This window comes from Oncorhynchus keta, chromosome 35, assembly GCF_023373465.1.
Source record: "Oncorhynchus keta strain PuntledgeMale-10-30-2019 chromosome 35, Oket_V2, whole genome shotgun sequence".
Lineage (NCBI taxonomy): Eukaryota > Metazoa > Chordata > Actinopteri > Salmoniformes > Salmonidae > Oncorhynchus > Oncorhynchus keta.
The window spans coordinates 61,806,582-61,822,767 of record NC_068455.1 but is presented as its reverse complement, the minus strand read 5'-3'; the positions used below and the strand labels follow the sequence as shown (position 1 = coordinate 61,822,767).

The 16,186-nt window shown below is 42.7% G+C and overlaps 1 protein-coding gene across 4 annotated transcripts in view; it reads right to left on the bottom strand.

Moving 5' to 3' along the window:
* LOC118368775 (adhesion G protein-coupled receptor L3) overlaps window positions 1-14,849 on the bottom strand; it is a 362,805-nt gene extending 347,956 nt beyond the window's left edge. For all 4 annotated transcript variants that reach the window (XM_052497230.1, XM_052497228.1, XM_052497229.1 and 1 more), the window contains exon 1: window positions 14,311-14,849. The gene's annotated coding sequence lies outside the window, so the exon portion shown is untranslated. The remainder of the gene's footprint in view (window positions 1-14,310) is intronic.
* Between the last annotated feature and the right edge of the window lie 1,337 nt (window positions 14,850-16,186).

The following is a 16,186-nucleotide window of genomic DNA, read 5'->3' as shown; positions in this document are numbered from 1 at the left end:
GTAGCAAGGGGAAGATAAAAGTACACTGAAATGCCATTCTTGGAAGCTCCAAACCCCAAAATGCAGTAATCGATATAAAATGTAGCATTAAAATAACATAAGGTACAACAACAAATAATATGATCAGTTCCAATAGCATATTTACAATGTGCAGGGACACTGGAGTGATACAGGTAGATATGTATAGGAGTAAGGTGACTAGTCATTAGCAGCATAAATAAAGATTGTATGTGTGCGTGTGTGTGTGTGTGTGTGTGTGTGTGTGTGTATGTGTGTGTGTAGATTTGTGTGTGTTGGAGTGTCAGTGTGCGTGAGTGTGCATAGAGACGGTGCAAAAATAGACATAAAATACAAAAAAAACTCTGTGTAGCCATTCTGTTAGATATTTAGCAGTCTTATGGCTTGGGGATAGAAGCTGTTCAGGAGCCTGTTGGTGTCAGACTTGATGCACCGATTCCGCTTGCAGAGAGAATAGTCTATGGCCTGGATGGCTGGAGTCTAACGATTATCCGGGCCTTTCTTTCACACTGCCTGATTTAAAGGTCCTGGATGGCAGGGAGCTCGGCCCCAGTGATGTACTGGGCTCTCCGCACCACCCTCTGTAGCACCATGTGATCAAGGGAGGTGTTTAAATACCAAGCAGTGATGCAGCCAGTCAAGATGCTCTCAGTGGTGCAGCTGTAGAACTTTGAGGATTTGTGGGTCCATGCCAAACCTTTTCAACCTCCTGGGGGGCGGGGGAGAGGCGCTGTCGTGCTTTTTTCACAACTTGTGCGTGTGACTGGACCATTTTTAAGTCTGTAGTGATTTGGGCATTGACTGCCGATTTCATGTAGTCCAAGATCAGCTCCTTGGTCTTACTGACGTTGGAGGGAGAGGTTGTTGTCCCGTCACCACATGGCCAGGTCACTGACCTCCTCCCTGTCGTTGTCTCATCGTCGCCGGTGATCAGGCCTACCACTGTCATGTTGTCAGAAAACGTGACGATGGCGTTGGAGTCGTGTGTGGCCACGCAATCTCGGGTGAACAGGGACTGTTGAGGGTCGGCATGGCAGAGGTAATGTTGCCTACCCTCATGACCTGGGGTCGGCCCCTCAGGAAGTCCAGGATCCAGTAGCAGAGAGAGGTGTTCAGTCCCAGGGTCCTAAGGTTGGTGACGAGCATGGTGGGGACATTGGATGTTGAATGCTGAGCTGGTGCCTATTCACATAGATATGATTATTATCTAGGTGGGTGAGGGCAGAGTAGAGTGCAATTGAGATTGCATCGTCTATGAATCGGTCGGGCTGTATGCAAATTGGAGTGGGTCTACGGTGTCTGGAATGATGGCGATGTGGGCCATTACCAGCCTTTCAAAGCCCTTCATGATTACAGATGTGAGCACCACAGGGCAGTAGTCATTGGCATGAAGAGTTCTTGGGAACAGGAATTATTAGTCATTTTAAAACATGGGGATTACAGACTTTGACAAGGAGAGGTTGAAAATGACTGAATATGCCAGCCAGCTGATCTGCGCATGCTCTGAAAACAGACCCTAGAACAGCCTCGGAGAGCAAAAATCACCCAGTCCTCTGGATCGGTCGGGTCCCACACACACAATGTTATTGTCGACGCGTTCAATAAATGCATCGAGTTCATCTGGAAGAGAGGCATCGTTGGGCAGATAATGGCTGGATCTTCTGGACTGTAGCCTCGGCCACATGCGGCGGAGCCTGTGTAGTATGATTCCACCTTATTCCTATATTGTCCTTTTGCTCGTATCATCACTGTGGAGGTTGTAGCGGAACTTTGTGTACTTGTTCCTGTCCTCGGGCGTAGACTCAGCTTTGTCTGCGGTAGCTCTGTCTTAGTTTCAAATCAAATGCTATTAGTCACATGCACCGAATACAACAGGTTGACCTTACAGTGAAATGCTTACTTACGAGCCCCAAACAGACAATACAGTTTAAATAAAATACAGATAATAAATAAGTAACAAGTAATTAAAGAGCAGCAGTAAAATAAGAAATCGAGACTATATACAGTGGGGGTCCCGGTACAGAGTCAATGTGCGGGGGCACCGGTTAATTGAGGTAATATGTGCATGTAGGTAGAGTTAGTAAAGTGACTAGGCATAGATGATAACAACAGAGAGTAGCAGCTGTGTAAAAATGGGGGGCAATGCAAATAGTCTGCAAGTACCCATTTGATTAGATAATAATAATAATATATGCCATTTAGCAGACGCTTTTATCCAAAGCGACTTACAGTCATGTGTGCATACATTCTACGTATGGGTGGTCCCGGGGATTGAACCCACTTCCCTGGCGTTACAAGCGCCATGCTCTACCAACTGAGCTACAGAAGGACCACGTTCAGGAGTCTTATGGCTTGGGGATAGAAGCTGTTTAGAAGCCTTTTGTACCTAAACTTGGTGCTCCGGTACCGCTTGCCGTGTGGTCTAACAATCTATGACTAGGGTGGCTGGAGTCTGACACCGCCTGGTATAGAGGTCCTGGATGGCAGGAAGCTTGGCCCCAGTGATGGACTGGGCCGTTCGCACTACCCTCTGTAGTGCCTTGCGATCGGAGGTCGAGAATTTGCCATACCAGGCAGTGTTGCAACCAATCAGGATGCTCTCGATGGTGCAGCTGTAGAACCTATTGAGGATCTGAGGACCCATGCCAAATAGTTTCTCCTGAGGGAGAATAGGTTTTGTCGTGCCCTTTTCGACTCCCTTGGTGTGCTTGGACTACGTTAGTTTGTTGGTGATGTGGACACCAAGGAACTTGAAGCTCTCAACCTGCTCCACTGCAGCTCTGACGATGATAATGGGGGCGTGCTCAGTCCTCTGTTTCCTGTAGTCCACAATCATCTCCTTTGTCTTGATCACATTAAGGGAGAGGTTGTTGACCTGACACCACATGGCCAGGTCTATGACCTCCTCCCTATAGGCTGTCTCGTCGTTGTCGGTGATCCGGCCTACCACTTATGTCATCAGCAAACTTAATGATGTTGTTGGTGTTGTGCCTGGCCATGCAGTCATGAGTGAACAAGGATTACAGGAGGGGACTGAGCACGCAGGTGTTGAGGATCAGCGTGGCGGATGTGTTGTTATCTACCCTTACCACCTGTGGGGCCGCCCGTCAGGAGGTCCAGGACAGAGTTGCAGAGGGAGGTGTTTAGTCCAGGGTCTTTAGCTTATTGATTACATTTACATTTACATTTAAGTCATTTAGCAGACGCTCTTATCCAGAGCGACTTACAAATTGGTGCATTCACCTTATGACATCCAGTGGAACAGCCACTTTACAATAGTGCATCTAAATATTTTAAGGGGGTGAGAAGGATTACTTTATCCTATCCTAGGTATTCCTTAAAGAGGTGGGGTTTCAGGTGTCTCCGGAAGGTGGTGATTGACTCCGCTGTCCTGGCGTCGTGAGGAGTTTGTTCCACCATTGGGGGCCAGAGCAGCGAACAGTTTTGACTGGGCTGAGCGGGAACTGTACTTCCTCAGTGGTAGGGAGGCGAGCAGGCCAGAGGTGGATGAACGCAGTGCCCTTGTTTGGGTGTAGGGCCTGATCAGAGCCTGGAGGTACTGAGGTGCCGTTCCCCTCACAGCTCCGTAGGCAAGCACCATGGTCTTGTAGCGGATGCGAGCTTCAACTGGAAGCCAGTGGAGAGAGCGGAGGAGCGGGGTGACGTGAGAGAACTTGGGAAGGTTGAACACCAGACGGGCTGCGGCGTTCTGGATGAGTTGTAGGGGTTTAATGGCACAGGCAGGGAGCCCAGCCAACAGCGAGTTGCAGTAATCCAGACGGGAGATGACAAGTGCCTGGATTAGGACCTGCGCCGCTTCCTGTGTGAGGCAGGGTCGTACTCTGCGGATGTTGTAGAGCATGAACCTACAGGAACGGGCCACCGCCTTGATGTTAGTTGAGAACGACAGAGTGTTGTCCAGGATCACGCCAAGGTTCTTAGCGCTCTGGGAGGAGGACACAATGGAGTTGTCAACCGTGATGGCGAGATCATGGAATGGGCAGTCCTTCCCGGGAGGAAGAGCAGCTCCGTCTTGCCGAGGTTCAGCTTGAGGTGGTGATCCGTCATCCACACTGATATGTCTGCCAGACATGCAGAGATGCGATTCGCCACCTGGTCATCAGAAGGGGGAAAGGAGAAGATTAATTGTGTGTCATCTGCATAGCAATGATAGGAGAGACCATGTGAGGTTATGACAGAGCCAAGTGACTTGGTGTATAGCGAGAATAGGAGAGGGCCTAGAACAGAGCCCTGGGGGACACCAGTGGTGAGAGCGCGTGGTGAGGAGACAGATTCTCGCCACGCCACCTGGTAGGAGCGACCTGTCAGGTAGGACGCAATCTTGCGTGGGCCGCGCCGGAGATGCCCAACTCGGAGAGGGTGGAGAGGAGGATCTGATGGTTCACAATATCGAAGGCAGCCGATAGGTCTAGAAGGATGAGAGCAGAGGAGAGAGAGTTAGCTTTAGCAGTGCGGAGCGCCTCCGTGATACAGAGAAGAGCAGTCTCAGTTGAATGACTAGTCTTGAAACCTGACTGATTTGGATCAAGAAGGTCATTCTGAGAGAGATAGCGGGAGAGCTGGCCAAGGACAGAGAAAAGAAAGAAGGGATACTGGTCTGTAGTTGTTGACATTGGAGGGATCGAGTGTAGGTTTTTTCAGAAGGGGTGCAACTCTCGCTCTCTTGAAGACGGAAGGGACGTAGCCAGCGGTCAGGGATGAGTTGATGAGCGAGGTGAGGTAAGGGAGAAGGTCTCCGGAAATGGTCTGGAGAAGAGAGGAGGGGATAGGGTCAAGCGGGCAGGTTGTTGGGCGGCCGGCCGTCACAAGACGCAAGATTTCATCTGGAGAGAGAGGGGAGAAAGAGGTCAGAGCACAGGGTAGGGCAGTGTGAGCAGAACCAGCGGTGTCGTTTGACTTAGCAAACGAGGATCGGATGTCGTCGACCTTCTTTTCAAAATGGTTGACGAAGTCATCTGCAGAGAGGGAGGAGGGGGGAGGAGGATTCAGGAGGGAGGAGAAGGTGGCAAAGAAAAAAATTGATGAGCTTTGAGGGCACTATGGTGTTGAACGCTGAGCTGTAGTCAATGAATGTCACTCTCACGTAGGTGTTCCTTTTGTCCAGGTGGGAAAGGGCAGTGTGGAGTGCAATAGAGATTATCATCTGTGGATCTGTTGGGGCAGTATGCAAATTGGAGTGGGTCTCGGGTTTCTGGGATAATGGTGTTGATGTGAGCCATGACCAGCCTTTTGAAGCACTTTATGGCTACAAACGTAAGTGCTACTGGTCGCTTACCTTCGTATTCTTGGGCACAGGCACTATGGTGGTCTGCTTAAAACATGTTGGTATTACAGTCTCAGACAGGGAGAGGTTGGAAGTGGAGACTCTTTCCAGTTGGTCAACGCATGCTCGCAATACACGTCCTGGTAATCCATCTGGCCCTGCGGCCTTGTGAATTTAACCTGTTTAAAAGGTCTTACCCACATCGGCTGCGGAGAGCGTGATCACAGTCGTCCAGAACAGCTGGTGTGCTCATGCATGTTTCAGTGTTACTTGCCTCGAAGCAAGCATATAAGTAGTTTAGCTCGTCTGGTAGTCTTGTGTCACTGGGCAGCCGTCTGCCGTGCTTCCCTTTGTAGTCTAATGGTTTGCAAGCCCTGCCACATCTGACAAGCGTCCAAGCCGGTGTAGTATGATTAGATCTTTGTGCAGTATTGACACTTTGCCTTTGATGGTTTGAAGGAGGGCATATTGAGATTTCTTATAAGCTTCCGGATTAGAGTCCCGCTCCTTGAAAGCAGCAGCTCTAGCCTTTAGCTCAGTGCGGATGTTGCCTGTAATCCATGGCATGTGCGTATGGTCACTGTGGGGACGTCGTCGATGCACTTATTGGTGAAGGCAATGACTGACGTGGTGTACTCCTCAATGCTATTGGAGGAATCCCGGAACGTATTCCAGTCTGTGCTAGAGAAACAGTCCTGTAGCTTAGCATCTGCTTCATCTGACCACTTTTTTTATTGATCTGAGTTTTTTTCCTCTGGTTGCACATTTAACATACTGATAGAAATTTGGTAAAACAGATTTAAGTTTTCCTGCATCAAAGTCGCCGGCTACTAGGAGCTCCACCTCTGGGTGAGTGTTTTCTTGTTTGCTTATGGCAGAATACAGCTCATTCAATGCTGTCTTTGTGGTGGTACGTAAAACAGCTACGAAAAATACAGATGAAAACTCTCTAGGTAGATAGAGTATCTCATGACAAGCTGTAGACCACACTACCTCAGACGAGCATCAGCTCAAGACTTCCTTATATATCGTGCTCCACCTGTTATTTACAAAAATACATAGTCCTACACCCCTTGTTTTACCAGACGCTGCTGGTCTACCCTGCCTGTACAGCATATAACCAGCCAGCTGTATGTTGATAGTGTCGTCATTCAGCCACGTCACCGTGAAGCATAAGATTTTACAGTTTTGAATGTCCTATTGGTAGTTTAATCTTCTACGTAGGTCATCTATTTTATTGTCCAAAGATTGCACATTTGCTAGCAGAATGGAAGAAGTGGGGGTTTATTCGATCGCCAATTAATTCTCAGAAGGCAGCCCGCCCTACAGACCCTTTTTCTCCGCCTCCTCTTCACGCAAATCACGGGGATGTGGGCCTGTTCCCGAGAAAGCAGTATATCGTTTGCGTCGGGCCTCATCGGACATGTTAAAGGAAACAAAAGATTCTGCCAGTCCGTGGTGAGTCATCGCAGCCGTGATGTTCAATAGTTATTTTTGGTCATAAGAGACGGTAGCGGCAACGTACAAAACAAGTAAAAAAATACGTTACAAACAAAGCAAATAAACTAACAAAAAATATATATGGTGCCATCTTGCACAGTTTAGCGCAAACCTCTGTGTTAATTCAGGGCTTTTGATTGGGGAAGCAGCAAACCTTCACTGTGGGAACAACATCACTGATGCATTTCCTTATGAATCTGTTGATAGAGATGGTTTCCATTTCTCAACGGAGTGAGTCACAGGTACTTTCGGTTTGAACTTCTACTGTGCTGTCTGCCTTGTGTGTGTGTACTGTAATTTACAGGTATCTAAAATGCCCTCCATAGCCACTAGCCTTGGGTAAACTACCGTAAAACTTCAATTAATAGCTGAGGCTTTATTTGCTTAAAATCACTGAAAAAAAAGAGATGCTGAGAGACGTGCTTCTATTTGAACCCGGCATCTATTTCCTTAATGCACACATTTTTCTCATTTGCATAGTTAATTGTTTAATTCCAGTATTTTAATCAATTTCTTCACTTCATGCACTGTGTTAACATTTACACACCGTCACATTTCTTTTGTCTTAGTATTTCTCTATATATAACTTCAGTGACTATTATTCCCCTTTTACAATTTCGGTAGTTCTTACTTTCACCACTAGAGGGCTATGATATGATGATTTCTTAAGGTCTGTACTTTTTATTTTTTATATATATTTTTATTTTACCTTTATTTAACTAGGCAAGTCAGTTCAGAACAAATTCTTATTTTCAATGACGGCCTAGGAACAATTGGTTGACTGCCTGTACTCCCGAAGTTCTTGATTATTTTTGTGCTTGCCAGTGAACAGCTGAGAACTGCTAGCTAGCAGCCAAAACTGATGATTGCCATAATTGAAATAACTCAGTAATGTCAAAATGTAACCAATCAAACATTAAACATTGTAAACAATTCATGGCAATTCATGGTAAACTCGTAAACAACTCCTTTAGAACCAGCATTTGTTTGAAACAGGTGTTTATTTGCTGAAATATGTGCCATTGCCCGGCTATTAAAAGGGACCGACAGCTATTTCAGACTGCATTTAATTGAAGTTTTACGGTATTCAAATCGATATAAGGCCTGTACATTTAACTCCTGTAAAAGCCTTCACCTACAGTAGAGGAGCGATGAAGTCATACCTTATATTTGAGGTCGACTGATTATAATTTTTCCACGCAGATACTGATTCCGATTACTGGAGGACCAAAAAAAAAAGATATATATATTTGTAATAATGACAATTACAACAATACTGAATTAACACTCATTTTATCTTAATATAATACATAAATAAAAATCTATTTAGTCTCAAATAAATAATGAAACATGTTCAGTTTGGTTTAAATAATGCAAAAACAAAGTGTTGGAGAAGAAAGTGCAATATGTGCCATGTAAAAAAGCTAACGTTTAAGTTCCTGGTGGTTCTTTTTAACATGAGTCTTCAATATTTCCAGTTAAGTCATTTTAGTTTGTAGTTATTATAGGAATTTATAGGACTATTTCTCTCTATACCATTTGTATTTCATATACCTTTGACTATTAGATGTTCTTATAGGCACTATAGTATTGCCAGCCTAATCTCAGGAGATGATAGGCTTGAAGTCATAAACCAGCGCTGTGCTTCAAGCATTGCGACGAGCTGTTGGCAAACTCAGGAAAGTGCCGTTTGAATGAATGCTTATGAGCCTGCTGCTGCCTACCACCGCTCAGACTGCTCTATCAAATCATGGACTTCATTATAATAAAAACACACAGAAATACGAGCATTAGGCCATTAATATGGTCAAATACGGGAACTATAATTTTGAAAACAAAACGTTTATTCTTTCAATGAAATACAGAACCGTTCTGTATGTTATCGAACAGGTGGCAACCCTAAGTCTAAATATTGCTGTTACATTGCACAACCTTCAATGTTATGTCATAATTATGTAAAATTCTGGCAAATTAATTACGGTCTTTGTTAGGAAGAAAGGGTCTTTACACAGCTTGCGACGGGCCAGGTGGCAAAACAACTGTTGCATATACCCTGACTCTGTTTACACTGAACGCAAGAGATGTGACACAATTTCCCTAGTTATTATTGCCTGCTAACTAAATATGCAGTATTAAAAAAATATACTTGAATATTGATTTTAAGAAAGGCATTGATGTTTATGGTTAGGAACATTGGTGCAACGAATGTGCTTTTTTCGCGAATGCTCTTTTGTTAAATCGCCACCCGTTTAGCAAAGTAGGCTGTGATTCGATGATATAATAAATGCGGTGCCTGTTAATTTATGCAACGCAGGACAAGCTAGTTAACCTAGTAATATCGTCAACCATGTGTAGTTAACTAGTGATTATGTGAAGATTGATTGTTTTTTATAAGATACATTTAATGCTAGCTAGCAACTTACCTTGGCTCCTTGCTGCACAAGCGTAACAGGTGGTCAGCCTGCCACGCAGTTTCCTCGTGGATTGCACTGTAATCGGCCATAATCGGCATCCAAAAATGCCGATTACCGATTGTTATGAAAACTTGAAATCGTCCCTAATTAACTGGCCATGCCGATTAATCGGTCGACCTCAATCGTATACAGTTAACCTGATTAAGGGAATTGAAGAGATCATGTCGAGTCATACTGTACTGGCAAATTTGATACCAATGTCCAAAAAGCTAAATCAAATCACATATATCGAATAGACTTTAGGGAAACATTTTTTTTTATAATAAAACGGAAAAAGTAAAACAGCACAGCCTCTGAGAATGAAATGGTGGCCTTTATGGAAGTAGTTAGGATTGGTTTTGATGAAACCAGTGTTTTTACTGAGGGCACCAAATTATCCCGTATCATAAAACATTTACGCCATTAGCTGGAATGTGGGGTAGCGTATAGAAGGGATGGCTTAAATCATGAGAGTAATACACACACACACACACACACACACACACACACACACACAGTCATTATACAGAGAGACAATGCTGAATAAAGACCTCCACATTTCACTGCCCCACAGCTCAAGTGGAGATGGCAGGAGCCATTCATAGTTTGCACCTCTGTCACTCAGTCGCGTCATGCCATTGTTATGAACGTTCTCAAGCCGCCCTCTGCCGGCGGTGTCATAGTGGTGCCCAAAAGTCGTGATAAGCCCAATCATTCTGGACGGAAGCTAACGACTGTTTAGTCTAAATTACACAACAGTGTCCTGGAAATATGAGGACATCTCTAAAGTAGGCAAATATGTAGTTGGAAACAACTTTGCCATCATAATCATGTCGTCAAATTCCAAGTTTAGACAGATGGAAATGTCGTCATTAGCTAGCAAAATTCGTCAAAAATAGCAAGCAATGCTAACGTACATTGCAAGCAATGCTAACATGCTAACGGTCTACTCTCAATCGTAGCTAGCTAGATAATGTTACACTGCATCTAAAGTCAATCTGGCGACATCAAAACGACAAAAGGTTTTTCCTACTAACCATTTGCCTCCTTTCAAAATGGCATTTATTTCCAAGCCACTATAATATATTTGGTCAAATATTCATAGCACGCAATGACTACTACATCAAGCTTGTGACAAATTTGTTGGATGCATTTGCTGTTTGTTTTGGTTGTGTTCCCATTAGAAATGAATGGTAAATAATCTATCTGTATCATTTCAAATACAAAGTGAAGGACTACAGAGCCAAAACACTTGTCACTGTCGTAATTCTTTTGGAGCTCACTATGTCAGCCAGGTTAAGAAATATTACCATTGGTTATGCTTTTGTCAGACAAACGTCTCAGGAAAAATATATTTGTCAAGACAACAAAACAATAGAGGGAAAGAAACCTTGAAGAAGAAGAATAATAATCAATGACAAGTGTCAGAGAAACGTCTCAGGAAAAACATATTTGTCAAGACAACAAAACAATAGAGGGAAAGAAACCTTGAAGAAAAAAATAATAATCAGTGACAAGAACACAATACACATTCATTTTACAGATTGACAACGAATGTTACTAGGTGAAAACTATGTACTCAATAAACATCTCCCAGCTACGAAACAGACTGGAGGTATAAGGGAGTGTTGTGTGCCTTCACAAACCCTTTATAAGGACCTTTATAATGCTTCACGAACCATTCATAAGCAAATGCCATGCTAAACAGTAAAAAAGCTATTTAACGTTGGCAATGCACCAGATTAAAAGCTATCTGCCTGGCTTGTAAACACAGGTGGGACCACCTTGCAAGAATTAAACATTGATAACCATCCACCGTGTCATTGATTCAAACAACTGCTTATTAAACCCAATTAAATTATTTGTTCCACTTTTGATCATTTAAGCCTAGATATCTAAAACAATAAGCAGTTTGATTTGATCAGAACATTCATCTATACGTACAGTATGGCCCAGTTTGATTGAATTCCAGCCCACAACGAATAAAGTGTGATTTCATGAGAAGAAAAAACACCTACTAGACCTTAGAACACCTAAAGCAGTAATGACTGTAGGGTAAGGTTACCACTGATTGTTTTCACAAGCCAGATGGCACACAGGTAGATCCCTGCACCAGCTATGAGGTGCTATATACACCTCCCTCTTCATCATCTACCCTCTCCTTTTTCTTGATATTCTGGCAGTAAAAGGTCATTTCCAGATAGAGCAACTCTTGCTACCAGGATTATCAATTTTCCAGACATATTCACTTTACTGCATAAGCGGTTGGCTAAAACGAATTAGGCCAGCCATCCAGAATGCACTGCAATGGTACTGCACCACAACAAGAGAAAAGGTGAGGTCAGCATCTAGCAATATAGTCAAAAGTGATATCTGTCAGACATACACCATTGGGACACTGCCCACAGCTGTGGAGCAAATATTATGAAGAACGACGTGGCATTGGATGAGCAAAGACAAGATGCACTGAAAGTAAACTACAGGTTGACATCCAATTAGACAAGAAAAGCAAAGCATGAACTGTCCTCTCGTTATTCCTCTAGGGGGAGGATGTCAAGGTCTTCACCGTCTGAGGTAGATGGCTCGTTTAGGTTGTGTCATGGGCATGTTTACCCGTACACCCACCACACTGAAGATATGGCTGTAATCACGTGTCACCACCTTGAGAGCACTTCACAGAGGATGAGATGGAAAGTCAGAGACAAACAAGTGTTCGGTAGTAAGCCTACTAAACCTTGGTGAGGAACTGCCCAGAAGGATTCAAAACCTTGACAAATAAATGAATGTTGCAGACTCTGATCCTATTTGGAATGTTTTATGTCACACACACACACACACACACACACACACACACACACACACACACACACACACACACACACACACACACACACACACACACACACACACACACACACACACACACACACACACACACACACACACACACACACACACACACACACACACACACACACACACGTTAATCCATTCCCTTTAATATCTAAAATGGCATTGAGGACAAAATAGCAGATGTATATTGAAATGTGACAGAAGAGAAGTTGAAAAGTTCTAATAAATTCAAATGTATCATACAAATGATTTATCAATACACACCCAGTCACTACAAAAGATACAGGCCACTCAGGGATTCCATCATGAGGTCAACCGTGACTTTAAAACAGTTAGAGTTTAATGGCTGTGATGGGAGAACACTTAATGGGTGGATGGAACATTGTAATTACTTCAGAATACTAACCTAAATGACATAATAAAAATAATGAAGCCTGTAGCAAATCAGAATATTGCAAAACAATCATCCTGTTTGCAACAAGGCACTAAAGTAATACTGCAAAAAATGTGGCAAAGCAATTCATTCTTTGTCCTGAATACAAAGTGTTGTACTGGATTTGCCCCAAACATATTACTTAGTATCACTCTTCATATTTTCAAGCATAGTGGTGGTGGAATCATGTTATGTGTATGCTTGTATTTGTTAAGAACTGGGGAGTTTTGCAGGATAAAAAGTCAAACGGAATATAACTAAGCAAAGGCAAAATCCTAAAAGAAAACCTAGTTCTGTCTGCCTTCCACCAGACACTGGGAGATGAATTCACCTTTCAGCAAGACAACCTAAAACACAATGCAAAATCTACACTAGAGTTGCTTACCAATAACATAGTGAATGTTCCTGAGTAGCCGAGTTACAGTTTTGACTTAAATCTGCTTGAGAATCTATGGCAAGACCTGAAAATGGTTGTCAAGCAATGATCAACAATCAACTTGACAGAGCTTGAAGAATTTGTAAAATAATAATGGGCAAATGTTACACAAGTCAGATGTGGAAAGCTCTTCAAGACTCACCCACAAAGACATGCAGCTGTAATTGCTGCCAAAGGTGATTCTAACATGTATTGATTCCGGGGGTTGAATACTTATCTAATCAAGATAGTGTTGTATTTTTCATTTTTTTTATTTTTTTTACAAACGTTAGATTTTTTTCTTCGACTTTGATATCAGAGTACATTGTGTAGAATCGTTGACAAAAATAAATGACAATTAAATCCATTTGAATCCAACTTTGTAAAACAACTAAATGCGGAATAAGTCAAAGGGTGTGAATACTTTATGAAAAAAACTGTATATAGATAGCAAAACATTAAATGAGTAAATAAGTGTGAACGCGTATGGCCTACGTCAATGGACTACTGGGGTGTCGCAGATATGGCAGTCTTGTGTGCAAAGGAATGAGATTAAAACATACAACTAACCAATTCTGGAGGCTCATGCAAGCCTATATTTAATTTATCGTGCGATGCAGATGGTCCCCTCAGGTCTGTTAGTGCGTCCGTTTTCCCATAACTTGCATGGTGGCACTCAAAATGGACAACATTATACATGTGGAAAAACATCCATTTTCATTCTATTCCAGATATTGCCGTTCATCCGTGACTCTATACACAGTTTTCCCTTGAACATCCTATTGTAATACAACCACCGTTTCAAGCACCCATTGTAAAACGGACTGTGAACTGTTTAAGGGTACCCTACATAAACTTCATTCATCACCAACTTCATACTGGACTAAGTAACGCATTATTTTAACATCTTCTGAAAGCTGGGTTGTGAATAGAGAAACGGACAGACGCACGTTGCCGGTGCATAGTGCCAACCATTCCCTTTATAATAAACCATACAACAAACTACATTGGTTCCCTAATTTGGATAGAGCAGCAAGGACGCGCTCATTAAGTGACGCTCTTTAAATCACCGCAACTGACACTAGAAACTATTGATATCTTGACAAGGCAATTAATTGCAAACTGCGTAACCAATGAATACCAACCGTGACACACCGTCGCCAAGTTTACTTAAAAATTAAGTCTTAAATATAACAGCGTATAACTCATTAGCCTACACATTTCATCCAACACAGGCAAATATTGTATATACGAGAAACTGCAAGTAGGCTAATTGAAGTGGATATGCGAACCAAAATATAGATGAAGATGCAGGCAAAATCGTATAGCCTACGAATTAGCATAATATTCTTACCGTGTTTTAGAAGACACTGGTGAAACGATTATACCCTTCAAATAGTCCTCCCATTGAAAGTGTGAGTAATACAATTGTTCACACTTATTTTCTTAACACAATTGATATCGTCCTTGCGCACAGATCAGTCTCCTCAGAGGGTCGAGGGAAAAGAAGGGCGATTCCAAATAATAATTTCGAATAACTCCGCTTATATTTTCTCAGAAGTCCGATAGTAGGCTAGAGGAGCTGGACATGTCTGTATGATCCGTGTACTGTCGATATTGCTGGAGAAAGAACGGTCTCCTTGTGTATCCAGATGACAGTCCCTCAAAAGAAGTGGCGCACAACACGTCCTCTTGTGCAGTAACTACTACATCACGTCCGAAAGTAAAAGCTCAAAGGCAAAACACATTAGCGCAAAAAAAATAGTAGGCTATGCCAAATAAATGTGTCTTGTTTGAAAATCTCCACGGCAAAGAACTCGATATATTTTTTGCTTCCAAGGCTTTGCTCTCTGCGCATATGACAAACCAATTTCGGAGCACTGCCTGGGAGAAATGCGGTCTTTGACTCAAGGTAGAATGCGAGAACGGCGAGACGCAAAACTCGGATCTGGATTGTCGCTCACACAATATACTCGGGCTCCACCTAGCAGTAAACATGGGATAAAAATGCAACCAACTACCTACGCCTCTACCTGTGTCATGCGTGTTTGACTGTCAAGTGAAAGTCATATTACATTTGTAATATGTAATATAGGTCTGTGCTTGTAGGCCTGAATCGAAATATTTATGAGTAACATACCTCTCAATAATTGCTTGGTAAGGCTGTGGACATGTGAAAATGAATTAACTGTCAGCTGCTCGCTGCTAGAAACACTGTATATAAGTGTACCACTTTCATTCAAGTACCAAATAATTAACAGCTGTGCCATATAGATTGAAAAATAGTTGGAAAGAGATTTTCGATGTACTGATTCCATGGTTTGTGAACTGATACGCAAAACGACTCCGGATTCAAACCGTATAGTTTTTCCATTTAAATTATTATACAAAATTATTGCAACCAATATAATGTTATATATATGTATGGGGGATACAACCTTCCCAGCTCTGCAGGTTTTCCTGCAAAGAGACATTATGAGATCATTTATTTTGGTACTGTCCATATGTAGCTTGTTTTTGGTCACGGGTCCAAGAATGACTAATGCTGCAGATAGCACTACTGGGTGGTTTGAAAAGTCATAGTCAATCGATCAATAATATAATAATACTTTTAGCAACAGAAAAAAATCTTTCATTTACCATCTGTAGAAACTATGAGAATGGAAAGGTTCAGAACTTTTGTGACACATCACAGCACAGTTGAAAATCATATGGCAAATAGAAGAGATAGATGGGAGGGGTTGAATGGAGCTAAAAGGTGGGACTAATAGCAGCAAGATAACTCATGTAAAATATACTGTGTCTGTAAAATGTATATACTGTAGGTTCAGAACTTTTGTGAAACAGCACAGTTAAAACATATATGGCAAATAGAGACTGGATGGACATCAGAAATAGATGAGAGAGGTTGAGGGTAGAGGAAGGACATCAGAAATAGATGAGAGAGGTTGAGGGTAGATGGACATCAGAAATAGATGAGAGAGGTTGAGGGTAGAGGAAGGACATCAGAAATAGATGAGAGAGGTTGAGGGTAGAGGAAGGACATCAGAAATAGATGAGAGAGGTTGAGGGTAGAGGAAGGACATCAGAAATAGATGAGAGAGGTTGAGGGTAGAGGAAGGACATCAGAAATCGATGAGAGGTTGAGGGTAGAGGAAGGACATCAGAAATAGATGAGAGAGGTTGGGGGTAGAGGAAGGACATCAGAAATAGATGAGAGAGGTTGAGGG